This window comes from Phalangium opilio, unplaced genomic scaffold (assembly GCF_054372755.1).
Source record: "Phalangium opilio isolate 3A_F unplaced genomic scaffold, DU_Popi_V2 ptg000088l_1, whole genome shotgun sequence".
Lineage (NCBI taxonomy): Eukaryota > Metazoa > Arthropoda > Arachnida > Opiliones > Phalangiidae > Phalangium > Phalangium opilio.
Genome location: NW_028324193.1, coordinates 4689281 through 4705107, shown reverse-complemented (window position 1 = coordinate 4705107; position 15827 = coordinate 4689281). Strand labels below are relative to the sequence as shown.

At 38.9% G+C, this 15827-nt stretch overlaps 2 long non-coding RNA genes across 2 annotated transcripts; one reads left to right on the top strand and one right to left on the bottom strand.

The window, feature by feature from the left end:
* Positions 1-237: 237 nt before the first annotated feature.
* On the top strand, positions 238-588 carry LOC149649529 (uncharacterized). The gene is made up of 2 exons (XR_016371680.1): positions 238-380; positions 454-588. It is a non-coding gene; the product is annotated as an uncharacterized LOC149649529 (long non-coding RNA).
* Positions 589-1925: 1337 nt separating this feature from the next.
* On the bottom strand, positions 1926-2853 carry LOC149649528 (uncharacterized). The gene is made up of 2 exons (XR_016371675.1): positions 2611-2853; positions 1926-2048 (listed from the first exon to the last, which is right to left on the bottom strand). It is a non-coding gene; the product is annotated as an uncharacterized LOC149649528 (long non-coding RNA).
* Between the last annotated feature and the right edge of the window lie 12974 nt (positions 2854-15827).

Sequence of the window (15827 nt, the reverse complement as noted above, 5' to 3'; positions counted from 1 at the left end):
CGAGGATATTCAACTGTCCGAAGAAAGTGACGAAAATATTCAAAATGATTCTGAACATGATATTGCCCCTAATCCTGAACTTAAAGCACTGGCGGAAAATTTCTACAAGCAATTGAGCATCAACTCTTCGAATGAAGCTTCGCTATACCTGATAAATTTGGCACTAAAGTAAATATTATACTTCATTTTCAAAGTAGCACATTTCCCAATCTAAATTTTGATTTTAGGTCATTGCGCATATTTTATCGCCAAGCGAAAATGCTTGCGAAAGAACAAACCGAGAGTTCGTTTCCAATGGGCGAAAATGAAATCTATTTTCTTCTACGTTTAAGTGGAAGTGATGATTTCATGCTTTCCGAGATTGGAAGTCATACAATACAGTAATTTTTATTAATATTCTTATTAATAAATTTAATGAGAATCATTCATTTAATATTTAATCTTTTGTTCTAGATTTCTCGCATACTTTTGTGATCGAATAACGGCCGAAGAACATTCCGACACTGAAGAATCTTGAAATGCCAGACTTTTTTAATTACGTATATCCATAAAAATTTAAACAACAAAAAATATAACCTTTAATTTGAAAATAAAAACATTTAAACCCCTACTCTAAAAGTCTCTTTATCCTTCGCTTTTCCTCATAACTTTACTTTACCATACCATTTTTATTTATTGAAAGTAAATAAAATAAAATAAATATATAAATAAAATACGATAAATAAAGTAATGAGATGTAATACGCATTTAAAAGTATTTAAACTTTGTTTTAATTGCCAAAATAAACTACCTCGGAACAACGTACACCACGTATAATTTTATTTATTTAGCTTCTCGGCGAAGCCAATGTAATAACCAATAAATCCTCGAATCGAGTACAAAGATCCTCATATCTTGCATGAGACTGTCTCATCCAAGCTCAAATCAGTAATTACGAGGCCACGACGTCGTGCACTGACCCAAGCTTCGTCTTTCCTGACAGAACCTTAACACAGAGGGCAATTGAACACTTGGCTGACGAGGAAAAGGCCAAAAGGCTATTCGCAACAACTTTCCAAATAGTGGACATTTGGGTGTTTGTCGCTCGCCCAAGGGATTTCTCCGCCTTTCTTCGCAAGCATCTCATCCGTCATCTACATCCGCACCTTTTAAGACCTCTTTGGACGCTCTACGAGCAGTCTTTCTCAAGGTAAGTCCTAGATTTTTAGTATCTCTATCATAGCGTTAATCTGGGCAGCTATCCACGTGTTGGGCGCTTGCCCAAATGATTTGTCCGCCTCAAGACGCCACGAATTTCCTCCGTCGTGTCCGTCTGCATGTTTTAAGCGCTTCATGACCATCCCTCGACCATTATTTACGAAGATAGGCACTTCTAAAATTTTGGCCATTTTCGATCACCGGAGACAGTTTCTGGATTTTTGTTGCTATTTTTTTATTGTCGGCTTTCAAACGCTCTACGTTCATCTATTCTTACATACTTTTTTCCGATCTTTCTAATGAGACTAACCGCGCATTTATAGGCCCATTATTTTCAAAGTTACGGTGACATGTCAATTTTTGGAAAATTGTAACGCTATGTTTAGCCTTTTCTAGACCTTTTATTTTAAGGCTGGCAGTTAGAAGAGCCGAACCGAGTAAGTAATACGTAATATACCAACTTAATACGCTTAATTTAAGGCGATAATTTTGATTTAGAACCATAATTAAGAACTTGCCTCATTAAGCCTCGGCCTTTTAGCAGACAACACTTGCCGTGTAGTGAGAAGGACGCTGTAACCAGGCAACTGAATCAGAGCGCATGCGTCGAGAGCGCCCAATCGTTTTCGTGGGAGCCAAATTTGAAATGCTGTTCTTTAAACCATTAACACATGGGGCAATTGAACGCACATTTTATGTAAATTAAAGGAATTAAAGACACGTTTAACTCGATTTAACGCCATTTATTGATCAAATACAAATAATTTAAGAATCAAACTTAATTTTCCTTTCAGTTTGTACAGTGGAAGCTCAGATTGAAGAAACCCTGTGTTGAAAACAACTCCAACTTCCTTCGAAATTTAAATTAAGATTAATTAATTATTAATCCCATTTGATACTACGTTAGGCTGCGTTAATACAACGAAAAGCAACACCAACCTTTGTCCAAAGAAGTAAACACGCCCCAGGATTGGAAAATGTAGTGTAACGTTTTGTCTGGCCCCTCCTAGTACACTCCAAAGGCAGGCTCGGTTGACCGAGGTATTTCCGGCTACATTGAAATTGCATAGACCAGAAGTTCCTTGGTCAACCCAACCCCCAGACATATCTTCCATTCCTGGAGCGTATATTTTCTTTGCTTTGTCGGTTTGCTCAAAACTATTCAAGCAAATCCCGAGAGCGCCTCCCACAGTATCTTGGTCTCTTTTCGCGCGTTTTAAGTAATCAATTCTTCTCTAATTGCCGTTCAGTAATTAACAGCTTCCAAAGTGGTTAAAGGTTCAATTTCAAGACAATCAGAGTAGTGGTTGACAAGAAATGGACTTTAACGCACGGAGAGTTCAAAATTCCAGCGCGAAACTAATCTATTTGCTCGGGAACCCAACTTGAAAATTAATTTAAAACATTACTTACCTTAGAGCGGTTGAATTGAAGCTTTTTCCCATTAACCATTTAAGAAACGTCCCGGTTCGCTTCGTCCTTCAAATTTTCGTCTCATTTCAGCCATTATTCATAATAATACTGTTAAGCAGCCAAATTCATCAAACGTTACCGCAGAATGGAAATCTAAACTACAGGCAAAATGAATATTAAACAACAATTTAATGGTACTAAAGCCAGTTGAACTCCACCTGATGCCCAATTAACTCCTTTCGAGGTTCTTGATTGTAGGAATTTATGCTAAATTAATTAAAATCATCAACCATTAAATGCAAAGATATACAAATCTGTAATAGTGTCAATGTAAGGTAACTTTTAAAGGCAAAACGGCGGAATCAATCCCAGCCTAACCAAGCAGCGTCCGAGCGAAGAAACGGTCGACTTAAGAGGAATCGAGTTAATTTTCCTATAATAAATTAAGAGATATCAACATTGTTTACTTTTAGCCACTCGTGAAATGGGGCGAATGAATGAATGTTTACCCTTTTCTAGACCTTTTATTTTAAGGCTGGCCGTTAGAAGAGCCGAACCGAGTAAGTAATACGTAATATTCCAACTTAATACGCTTAATTTAAGGCGATAATTTTGATTTAGAACCATAATTAAGAACTTGCCTCATTAAGCCTCGGCCTTTTAGCAGACGACACTTGCCGTGTAGAGAGAAGGACGCTGTAACCAGGCAACTGAATCAGAGCGCATGCGTCGAGAGCGCCTAATCGCTTTCGTGGGAGCCAAATTTGAAATGCGCAGATCTAAACCTTGTCACTGTGGGCAATCGAACACAGATATCATGTAAATTAAAGCAATTAAAAACACACTTGGCTTTATTTAACGGCACAAATAGTTTAAAATTATCACTGATCCGCGAGCCGTAAATATCTCGACGAATTAGGAGAACAAGTATGCAATTGAAAGTCGTAACACCAGGTTTAATTTCAGACGAGATTCACAATAATGATATTACTTTCGCGCTTAATTACTCCAATCGATAGGAGTCAGTTGGGCATCGGGTTGCTGCAATGTCACTTATAATTAAGTCTTTAAATCTTACGATTAATAAGAGTTACTTTTAATACATACATAGTTATGGTTATTGAGTTATGTTAATATCAGGTGCGTTACTTTATGAACTCACGGTTATTGGGTTGCGTTAACATCAGGTGGGTTTAGGGTTATTTGGTTATGTTAACATGAGGTGGCCTTCTTCTAATTACGCCGATTGGGTAACCTGTATTTATTTTTATTTCGTAAATTTAACATCAGGTTTGCTAAAAAAGGGTGCAGTGGCGTCGTTAGGATTATTTCACACACAGGCTGAAAAATTGTAGGCCCTCAGGGTCGTCCAATTTTATATCCCCCTTTGAAAACAGTTCAGGCCCGGTCTTTAATTTTTTTTATTGATGCTAGATTCTTTAATCACATTATACACTTAAGCATATAATAATACGCGAAAAAGTTCAACCGTCTATTGTTACTTTTCCCGAATACATTTATAACTAAATCCGGTCGGCATTTGTTTTACCTTTATTCATAATTTCAAATTATCCACGGGGAGGCTATGATTAATGCAATGTAATCACGAATAATTATCTGATTATTATCCATGAATAACTGATTAACCCAAAATTCTGTGGATTCTCTTGTCCAAAGGCCGACCACTAATCAGGATTATCCCTTAATTAGTTTGATAAATCTCTATTCACTGAAATCATAGCTAAATTTGATAACCTGTCCTCAGAAATCGTAGTGCGCAGGTACGTTTTTAATCTTTTGAGAATGCTAAAACTTCATTCACCTGTGGTATTGGCGACCGGAGTTGTCATGACGATTTGAAAATACTTAAACAAATCTGGAAACCCAACCTCTAAAGATGCTAAATATTTGAAACATTCATCGATTTTTTCGAATTACTGCGCTTTCAATAAATTCTTGTCCAACAAGCGAATTATGGTCAATCTATCATATTTCTTAGCCAAATCTTGAATATCTATTACGTTTAAAAATATTGGGGAACTTGGGTCAGCAGCTAAAAGTACTTGAAACAAATCAACATTTTTAAGAAGTCTATCTATCAATTATTATTACCTTAGTTCCACCCCTAATGTTTTTGCTTCCGTAATTCAATTTCCAGTAGTATCAAATTTTTGGTTTGGTGTTATTTTTCGCTTCCCTACCTTGCTAGGTATTATCGATAAACTATTTACATTAGGAATAGTCATTAAAACGGTTTCAGCTATTTCTGAAGCACTTTTGGGAAAACATTCAAAAACCTAAAGCTCTACGATATCCTAGGCCTATAGAAAATTACCGGAAACGAGTGTAAGTGAGAAAACGTTGCACAGATAACGAAAACGAGAAGACAGGTAGAACTGTTTGTTCCGATTATAGATTAACCAGCCACCCAGGGCTTTACCTATAGTAAAACAAGTCGGTTGACGGACGACGGCCGGGACTCTGGGTCGCCAAACAGTAGTTCAATACCTTAGCTATCCCCTTCGCTTTATTAAGGAGGGTTGGGGATGCGAGAGGTAAAATACTAGATCTTCAAAAGATTACTTACTTTCTTTCATTCTTTGGAAATTGCAAAAAAGAAAAGCGATTTGCCATAAGTAAATGACATTGAAAAATAAGTACGACAAAATATTTTCACAAATTGAGGCCCAATTATGAGAATTTTGAGTCCCCTTGGAAATATCAACATAGGCTTAAGCCAATCCCACCCTACCTGTGGCGACGCCACTGAAGGGGTGATGGTAAAGTCCAGCCAGATACCAGTCCAAGCAGATACCGAGCTCCCAATGAGTTTTGAGTAGAAGGCCTGCCAGCTTTACTTGCGACCCATGTTAAAAAAACTTTTAACGAAAGTGCCCCTACTTCCAACATAAATTTCGCGGTAGTGCTAGAGTCGGTTTCAAAGCATTTCTATCAGCTTTGAACATTGATTATTTGCCAAATAACGGACGTAAAATTACGAAATACGCCTCAAGATTGAAATTAAAACATACGCGACTAATCTTGTAAAATTTAGCAAATACCTTTGAAATGCTCTGAAACGAGTCCACTTATGAAATTTGATCATCGTAGAAAAAGCATTACGAGTCAGGGTTTGTAGCGCAAAAATGTCCAAAGTTGGAACTGGGGGCATCGACTCTTTCGCTACTAGCTTTTGAAGGCCGGTCTCGTGTAAAGCTGGCGGGCCTTCTAGCCACCGCTATTCCAATATGACGACGGTAAACTGGACTACAAATAGCTTACACATGTCTTTTTTACCAATACCTAGCCGTTTGGATTTTTCTAAAGCAATCTTAGCACCAAAATATTTTTTGATACAAAATAAATGTTCTATATTCTTCATTTTTGAAAATATATTTTTAAGCGTTGTAACCTTCCGTAGTAATTAGGGAACCTCCTGAGTTTCTACTCCAGGGGTGTAAGGTTACATAGAGGATTAACACCCTGTGTTACCTCTGACCTTTCCCCGTACTATATAAGCGTCGACTGCTTATCCTATTAAGTCAGTCATTCTCCACTACTAGAATGTAGTAGTATGCTCGAGCATAGGGCGTCTTGCCCTGGTATTGGACTTCATCGTTAATAGTAATTATTATTTAATTCTTTAGTTGTAATAAATGCATGTCGGCATTTAATTATTATATAATTAGTTAGTTTAATAAAAGTATGATTGAACCTAAGGAACAAGTGTAGTTTATTCTTAGTATTAGCCAAGGCTTTTATGGCCACGTGGGGCGAGTTTAGAATTATCGCAAGCGTGGTTACAGCGTTTATAATGATTACTCTCTACACCTACACTAATCTTACACAAACAAGGAGTATAAATCCACTAGTGGAAGCGGTGTTTTATTGAAAATATATATTTTTAAGCGTTTATCATGATTACGCTCTACAGCTACACTAATCTTACACAAACAAGGAGTACTATAAACCCACTACTGGAAGCGGTATTTTTATTCAAACGTAAAAATATTTCGCTTAAGTTTATCATCTCTAGACATCGGTAAAAATGTCTCTATCACTCCTAGGTAACTGTATGCAGAGGATTTTACGGCATTGTAACTCAAATTCATCTGATTATGTTTTAACAAGGTTAAATCTAACTGGGAGTAAGATGAAAGGAGTAGAAGCTTATCTGTCTTAGGAAATATGAAATTTTATCTTCTCAGTTCGTTAAATCATAAGTTTATAACGAAAAAACGCGGAAGGGGAAACCGAGCAGACAAAAGCGATTTTTGGGGGTAGAAGGTTAAGAGCGCCATCTGTCGTCCGTGCCACAGTTGAACTTCCTCTCGAAACGCAATGAGAAAGTGCATAAAATAATGCCATCAGCTATTTAACTGCGTCGATATATTTAACAACTTGACCCATGACATGCCCTTAACACTGGCTTCTATGAATCCTATTTATTCTTGGATGCTAGGAAACTTGGTAGACGTAATAGTCTGTACCAAGTACCCAAGCATCCTTCAATAAACGCCTGGCAACATTGTGGTACGCATGGTACAACTAAAATATAGGATGTGTATTTATCTTTCGACTCACTCAATCGCTTCAACACTTACAGAGAGACGAAGTATTGAAATCCATATTATGTAGTGACATTAAAGGTTGCGTTTACGCTATATAGAAATGTAGTAAAGCTGAATTAAAAAGTAAACACCAAATTTGAAATTTTAATATCAAAAGATGTTCTTGGAATATTGAGATGAAACAGAGCTTTATAGCTACACAACTACTAAAAGAATCGTAATGTCGAAAATTATTTAAAATATTTCCATTTAATATTCTGCAAAAAGGAAATGTTATCGTTTTGTAAGAGATCTTATCATCCTACTCGCTTTATATTATCTTTGATATGCGTGTAGTGTTTCGATTCAGATGCAATCTTCATTACTCGTTCTATATAAACTCTCACTTGTGTCACTTCAAAGAAATAAGTTTATCTTAAATAATTAATTAAATATAAATGATATTAATTATTTTAATCGCCAGTAAATACCTTTAAAAATAGTTAAATCGTTTAAAATAAAGTTGTTCCTATTGTCTTTCGAAACTTTGCTAATATTGACGTTCAAAGTGAAGGGTACCCCTCTTGCCCGCTTTCTTCAAATTTCGGGGTATATATACGATTCGTTTCCATTATAATAATAGATAAAAACGCATTCGCGTGAACCGATGGTGGAAGCCCTGCCATTGGGGGGCTAGACGTTTCTCGTAACCCTAGCCGATCGCCGCGTATATCTTGAAACCAATAATAGATAAAAACGCATTCGCGTGAACCGATGGTGGAAGCCCTGCCATTGGGAGGCTAGACGTTTCTCGTAACCCTAGCCGATCGCCGCGTATAACTTGAAACCAAACGATGACGAAGGAAAAGAAGCCAGAATGTACTGACTGGCGTCCATGTGGAATGGACAAAGACCTGACGATGGTGGTGCATAGAAGCTGGTGTCAATGTGGAATTGACGAAGAACAGAAGATGGTGGTGCATAGAAGCTGGTGTCAATGTGGAATTGACGAAGAACAGAAGATGGTGGTGCATAGAAGCTGGTGTCAATGTGGAATTGACGAAGAACAGAAGATGGTGGTGCATAGAAGCTGGTGTCAAGGTGAAATTGACGAAGAACAGAAGATGTTGGTGCTTACGAGCCAGCAAGTACAGGCTAATGTCCATGTGGGATGGACAAAGACTGGCAGATTGTGGTCCTTAGAAGCCAGTTAAAAAAGACTGGTGTTGGCAGATGAATGGCCAAATTTCCGTGAACCGCGAACGCGTTCCGGAAATCGGGTATTTGTTTTCTCCGATTTGTAAACTGCGAACGCGGTCACGTGGGGTCTGACAGACAGACAGACAGACACGTCCAGTGTAATACCTCTCCGTGACGTCATCGTCACTCGGAGAGGTAAAAAGCTAGGGCGTGTTTCAGCGCTTGCTCAAGCCGGTCGCCCTCCACGTACGCCTTGGAGAACAGGGATGGAACCCCTATAGTTCCCAATACACCCTTAAGACTTAGGGTTTTCCTTACGTAAAACTGGTCAAGTTCTTCTGGTTGTACCGCCTAAATGGGTAATAGAGCCTTTGTATCCGGATGGCAATAGAGTCGGAGACGAATTGACATGTTGAGTATAGGCATCCAGGTCCAAGCCTGTCCTTGACAGATAACACTTGAGGGAACAGAAAGCGTCCACGAAGTTGAATTCCGACAGTTCTTGGTGTAGGGTGACTGTAGGTACTGCCGGTGTTGCCACAGAAGGAGTGTTAGGTCGTGCTACTTGACCCGGAGTGGTAGTGTTTTTAGGCGGGGCCGGTTCCGTTTCCGCTTTCATCTTCAAGAATGTGGCAATGTCTGGGTCATCTTCGTATCGATTTTCTTGAAGATATTTTATGTAGTGGGCATCCCCCCAGGTGATGCCGCCTCTAGCTCTAACCATGATTCCTATACGTAAGAAACAAAACAAAAGAGAGCCGGACCACCTTTAGCAGGTACGGGCGTAAATCACCACAGAGTGTGGCGAACAATCTCAAACGGGGGATACGCAATCGGTTGGGGCTTCATACTAAAATTCTGCATTCCCAACCGGCGGGCTTGGTCGCGATGCGTTCCGAGAAAGGCTGAAATCTGTTTGTAGGATCGCAGCTTTTCCTTAATTGGTTCCGTGGTGTAATAGTACACATCCCCAATTCGATCTCCGGTATCCTTTCGCAAAACTAGTTCCCTTTTCCACCCACACCGAAAAGGAGCCATTAAGAAATCGTCCTGAGTACTCTGACTTTGACTTATCCCCGTGGGAGTCCCTGACTTAGCTGCGCCCAACACCGGGTCCCTCTGAACCCCACGTTTCCGCCTTCCCTCCCCGGAAGGACCTGCCACCGCTAGGTCTACCCCTTGCTCTTCCTTTTCCTCAACTCGAACCCGGCGTCGGAGATTATATTCCCGCCGTGGTATCGGGGTGGGGACTGAGTCGTTTTTCTACCGGAATGCTAGGATTCGAATCGGGTATATCCGGTTCTATATCCATCGAGGTCGACGGCCTATCAACGACCCCTTCTGCCTGGCTTTGACGAGGCCGGAAGTCATACACTCTAACGGGCACCGCATCCCAGACATTCTCCTGACCGTCCCGGGAATCTGCCTCAGTAAACGACCTTTCGTCCTGCGTTACAACTAGCACAAGAATCTAATTTATTGATATTCCCTTTAAATGGCAGCAACGCAAAAACAGAGAGCTCCAAGGGTGACTATATTTAGATTTTAGAACTAGAAGAGCTTGAAGCCAAAACGGGACAAGATTCTAGTTTATTGATATTCCCTTTAAATGGCAGCAACTCAAAAACAGCGAGCTCCAAGGGCGACTATATTTAGATTTTAGAACTAGAAGAGCTTGAAGCCAAAACGGCACAAGATTCTAGTTTATTGATATTCCCTTTAAATGGCAGCAACGCAAAAACAGCGAGCTCCAAGGGTGACTATATTTAGATTTTAGAACTAGAAGAGCTTGAAGCCAAAACGGCACAAGATTCTAGTTTATTGATATTCCCTTTAAATGGCAGCAAACGCAAAAACAGCGAGCTCCAAGGGTGACTATATTTAGATTTTAGAACTAGAAGAGCTTGAAGCCAAAACGGCACAAGATTCTAGTTTATTGATATTCCCTTTAAATGGCAGCAAACGCAAAAACAGCGAGCTCCAAGGGTGACTATATTTAGATTTTAGAACTAGAAGAGCTTGAAGCCAAAACGGCCCAAGATTCTAGTTTATTGATATTCCCTTTAAATGGCAGCAACGCAAAAACAGCGAGCTCCAAGGGTGACTATATTTAGATTTTAGAACTAGAAGAGCTTGAAGCCAAAACGGCACAAGATTCTAGTTTATTGATATTCCCTTTAAATGGCAGCAACGCAAAAACAGCGAGCTTCAAGATTGACTATATTTAGATTTTAGAACTAGAAGAGCTTGAAGCCAAAACGGCACAAGATTCTAGTTTATTGATATTCCCTTTAAATGGCAGCAACGCAAAAACAGCGAGCTCCAAGGGTGAATATATTTAGATTTTAGAACTAGAAGAGCTTGAAGCCAAAACGGCACAAGATTCTAATTTATTGATATTCCCTTTAAATGGCAGCAACGCAAAAACAGCGAGCTCCAAGGGCGACTTTATTTAGATTTTAGAACTAGAAGAGCTTGAAGCCAAAACGGCACAAGATTCTAATTTATTGATATTCCCTTTAAATGGCAGCAACGCAAAAACAGCGAGCTCCAAGGGCGACTTTATTTAGATTTTAGAACTAGAAGAGCTTGAAGCCAAAACGGCACAAGATTCTAGTTTATTGATATTCCCTTTAAATGGCAGCAACGCAAAAACAGCGAGCTCCAAGGGTGACTATACTTAGATTTTAGAACTAGAAGAGCTTGAAGCCAAAACGGCACAAGATTCTAGTTTATTGATATTCCCTTTAAATGGCAGCAACGCAAAAACAGCGAGCTTCAAGATTGACTATATTTAGATTTTAGAACTAGAAGAGCTTGAAGCCAAAACGGCACAAGATTCTAGTTTATTGATATTCCCTTTAAATGGCAGCAACGCAAAAACAGCGAGCTCCAAGGGTGAATATATTTAGATTTTAGAACTAGAAGAGCTTGAAGCCAAAACGGCACAAGATTCTAATTTATTGATATTCCCTTTAAATGGCAGCAACGCAAAAACAGCGAGCTCCAAGGGCGACTTTATTTAGATTTTAGAACTAGAAGAGCTTGAAGCCAAAACGGCACAAGATTCTAATTTATTGATATTTCCTTTAAATGGCAGCAACGCAAAAACAGCGAGCTCCAAGGGCGACTTTATTTAGATTTTAGAACTAGAAGAGCTTGAAGCCAAAACGGCACAAGATTCTAGTTTATTGATATTCCCTTTAAATGGCAGCAACGCAAAAACAGCGAGCTCCAAGGGTGACTATACTTAGATTTTAGAACTAGAAGAGCTTGAAGCCAAAACGGCACAAGATTTTAATTTATTGATATTCTCTTCAAATGGCAGCAACGCAAAAACAGCGTGCTCCAAGGGCGACTATATTTAGATTTTAGAACTAGAAGAGCTTGAAGCCAAAACGGCACAAGATTCTAGTTTATTGATATTCCCTTTAAATGGCAGCAACGCAAAAACAGCGAGCTCCAAGGGTGAATATATTTAGATTTTAGAACTAGAAGAGCTTGAAGCCAAAACGGCACAAGATTCTAATTTATTGATATTCCCTTTAAATGGCAGCAACGCAAAAACAGCGAGCTCCAAGGGCGACTATATTTAGATTTTAGAACTAGAAGAGCTTGAAGCCAAAACGGCACAAGATTCTAATTTATTGATATTCCCTTTAAATGGCAGCAACGCAAAAACAGCGAGCTCCAAGGGCGACTATATTTAGATTTTAGAACTAGAAGAGCTTGAAGCCAAAACGGCACAAGATTCTAATTTATTGATATTCCCTTTAAATGGCAGCAACGCAAAAACAGCGAGCTCCAAGGGTGACTATATTTAGATTTTAGAACTAGAAGAGCTTGAAGCCAAAACGGGACAAGATTCTAGTTTATTGATATTCCCTTTAAATGGCAGCAACGCAAAAACAGCGAGCTCCAAGGGTGACTATATTTAGATTTTAGAACTAGAAGAGCTTGAAGCCAAAACGGCACAAGATTCTAGTTTATTGATATTCCCTTTAAATGGCAGCAACGCAAAAACAGCGAGCTCCAAGGGTGACTATATTTAGATTTTAGAACTAGAAGAGCTTGAAGCCAAAACGGCACAAGAATCTAATTTATTGATATTCCCTTTAAATGGCAGCAACGCAAAAACAGCGAGCTCCAAGGGCGACTTTATTTAGATTTTAGAACTAGAAGAGCTTGAAGCCAAAACGGCACAAGATTCTAATTTATTGATATTCCCTTTAAATGGCAGCAACGCAAAAACAGCGAGCTCCAAGCGTGACTATATTTAGATTTTAGAACTAGAAGAGCTTGAAGCCAAAACGACACAAGATTCTAGTTTATTGATATTCCCTTTAAATGGCAGCAACGCAAAAACAGCGAGCTTCAAGGGTGACTTTATTTAGATTTTAGAACTAGAAGAGCTTGAAGCCAAAACGGCACAAGATTCTAATTTATTGATATTCCCTTTAAATGGCAGCAACGCAAAAACAGCGAGCTCCAAGGGTGACTATATTTAGATTTTAGAACTAGAATAGCTTGAAGCCAAAACGGCACAAGTTTCTAGTTTATTGATATTCCCTTTAAATGGCAGCAACGCAAAAACAGCGAGCTCCAAGGGTGACTATATTTAGATTTTAGAACTAGAAGAGCTTGAAGCCAAAACGGCACAAGATTCTAGTTTATTGATATTCCCTTTAAATGGCAGCAACGCAAAAACAGCGTGCTCCAAGGGCGACTATATTTAGATTTTAGAACTAGAAGAGCTTGAAGTCAAAACGGCACAAGATTCTAGTTTATTGATATTCCCTTTAAATGGCAGCAACGCAAAAACAGCGAGCTCCAAGGGTAACTATATTTAGATTTTAGAACTAGAAGAGCTTGAAGCCAAAACGGCACAAGATTCTAATTTATTGATATTCCCTTTAAATGGCAGCAACGCAAAAACAGCGAGCTCCAAGGGCGACTTTATTTAGATTTTAGAACTAGAAGAGCTTGAAGCCAAAACGGCACAAGATTCTAATTTATTGATATTTCCTTTAAATGGCAGCAACGCAAAAACAGCGAGCTCCAAGGGCGACTTTATTTAGATTTTAGAACTAGAAGAGCTTGAAGCCAAAACGGCACAAGATTCTAGTTTATTGATATTCCCTTTAAATGGCAGCAACGCAAAAACAGCGAGCTCCAAGGGTGACTATACTTAGATTTTAGAACTAGAAGAGCTTGAAGCCAAAACGGCACAAGATTCTAATTCATTGATATTCCCTTTAAATGGCAGCAACGCAAAAACAGCGTGCTCCAAGGGCGACTATATTTAGATTTTAGAACTAGAAGAGCTTGAAGCCAAAACGGCACAAGATTCTAGTTTATTGATATTCCCTTTAAATGGCAGCAACGCAAAAACAGCGAGCTCCAAGGGTAACTATATTTAGATTTTAGAACTAGAAGAGCTTGAAGCCAAAACGGCACAAGATTCTAATTTATTGATATTCCCTTTAAATGGCAGCAACGCAAAAACAGCGAGCTCCAAGGGCGACTTTATTTAGATTTTAGAACTAGAAGAGCTTGAAGCCAAAACGGCACAAGATTCTAATTTATTGATATTTCCTTTAAATGGCAGCAACGCAAAAACAGCGTGCTCCAAGGGCGACTATATTTAGATTTTAGAACTAGAAGAGCTTGAAGCCAAAACGGCACAAGATTCTAGTTTATTGATATTCCCTTTAAATGGCAGCAACGCAAAAACAGCGAGCTCCAAGGGTGACTATACTTAGATTTTAGAACTAGAAGAGCTTGAAGCCAAAACGGCACAAGATTCTAATTTATTGATATTCTCTTCAAATGGCAGCAACGCAAAAACAGCGTGCTCCAAGGGCGACTATATTTAGATTTTAGAACTAGAAGAGCTTGAAGCCAAAACGGCACAAGATTCTAGTTTATTGATATTCCCTTTAAATGGCAGCAACGCAAAAACAGCGAGCTCCAAGGGTGAATATATTTAGATTTTAGAACTAGAAGAGCTTGAAGCCAAAACGGCACAAGATTCTAATTTATTGATATTCCCTTAAAATGGCAGCAACGCAAAAACAGCGAGCTCCAAGGGCGACTATATTTAGATTTTAGAACTAGAAGAGCTTGAAGCCAAAACGGCACAAGATTCTAATTTATTGATATTCCCTTTAAATGGCAGCAACGCAAAAACAGCGAGCTCCAAGGGTGACTATATTTAGATTTTAGAACTAGAAGAGCTTGAAGCCAAAACGGGACAAGATTCTAGTTTATTGATATTCCCTTTAAATGGCAGCAACGCAAAAACAGCGAGCTTCAGGATTGACTATATTTAGATTTTAGAACTAGAAGAGCTTGAAGCCAAAACGGCACAAGATTCTAATTTATTGATATTCCCTTTAAATGGCAGCAACGCAAAAACAGCGTGCTCCAAGGGTGACTATATTTAGATTTTAGAACTAGAAGAGCTTGAAGCCAAAACGGCACAAGTTTCTAGTTTATTGATATTCCCTTTAAATGGCAGCAACGCAAAAACAGCGAGCTCCAAGGGTGACTATATTTAGATTTTAGAACTAGAATAGCTTGAAGCCAAAACGGCACAAGTTTCTAGTTTATTGATATTCCCTTTAAATGGCAGCAACGCAAAAACAGCGAGCTCCAAGGGTGACTATATTTAGATTTTAGAACTAGAAGAGCTTGAAGCCAAAACGGCACAAGATTCTAGTTTATTGATATTCCCTTTAAATGGCAGCAACGCAAAAACAGCGTGCTCCAAGGGTAACTATATTTAGATTTTAGAACTAGAAGAGCTTGAAGCCAAAACGGCACAAGATTCTAATTTATTGATATTCCCTTTAAATGGCAGCAACGCAAAAACAGCGAGCTCCAAGGGCGACTTTATTTAGATTTTAGAACTAGAAGAGCTTGAAGCCAAAACGGCACAAGATTCTAATTTATTGATATTTCCTTTAAATGGCAGCAACGCAAAAACAGCGAGCTCCAAGGGCGAGTTTATTTAGATTTTAGAACTAGAAGAGCTTGAAGCCAAAACGGCACAAGATTCTAGTTTATTGATATTCCCTTTAAATGGCAGCAACGCAAAAACAGCGAGCTCCAAGGGTGACTATACTTAGATTTTAGAACTAGAAGAGCTTGAAGCCAAAACGGCACAAGATTCTAATTTATTGATATTCTCTTCAAATGGCAGCAACGCAAAAACAGCGTGCTCCAAGGGCGACTATATTTAGATTTTAGAACTAGAAGAGCTTGAAGCCAAAACGGCACAAGATTCTAGTTTATTGATATTCCCTTTAAATGGCAGCAACGCAAAAACAGCGAGCTCCAAGGGTGAATATATTTAGATTTTAGAACTAGAAGAGCTTGAAGCCAAAACGGCACAAGATTCTAATTTATTGATATTCCCTTAAAATGGCAGCAACGCAAAAACAGCGAGCTCCAAGGGCGACTATA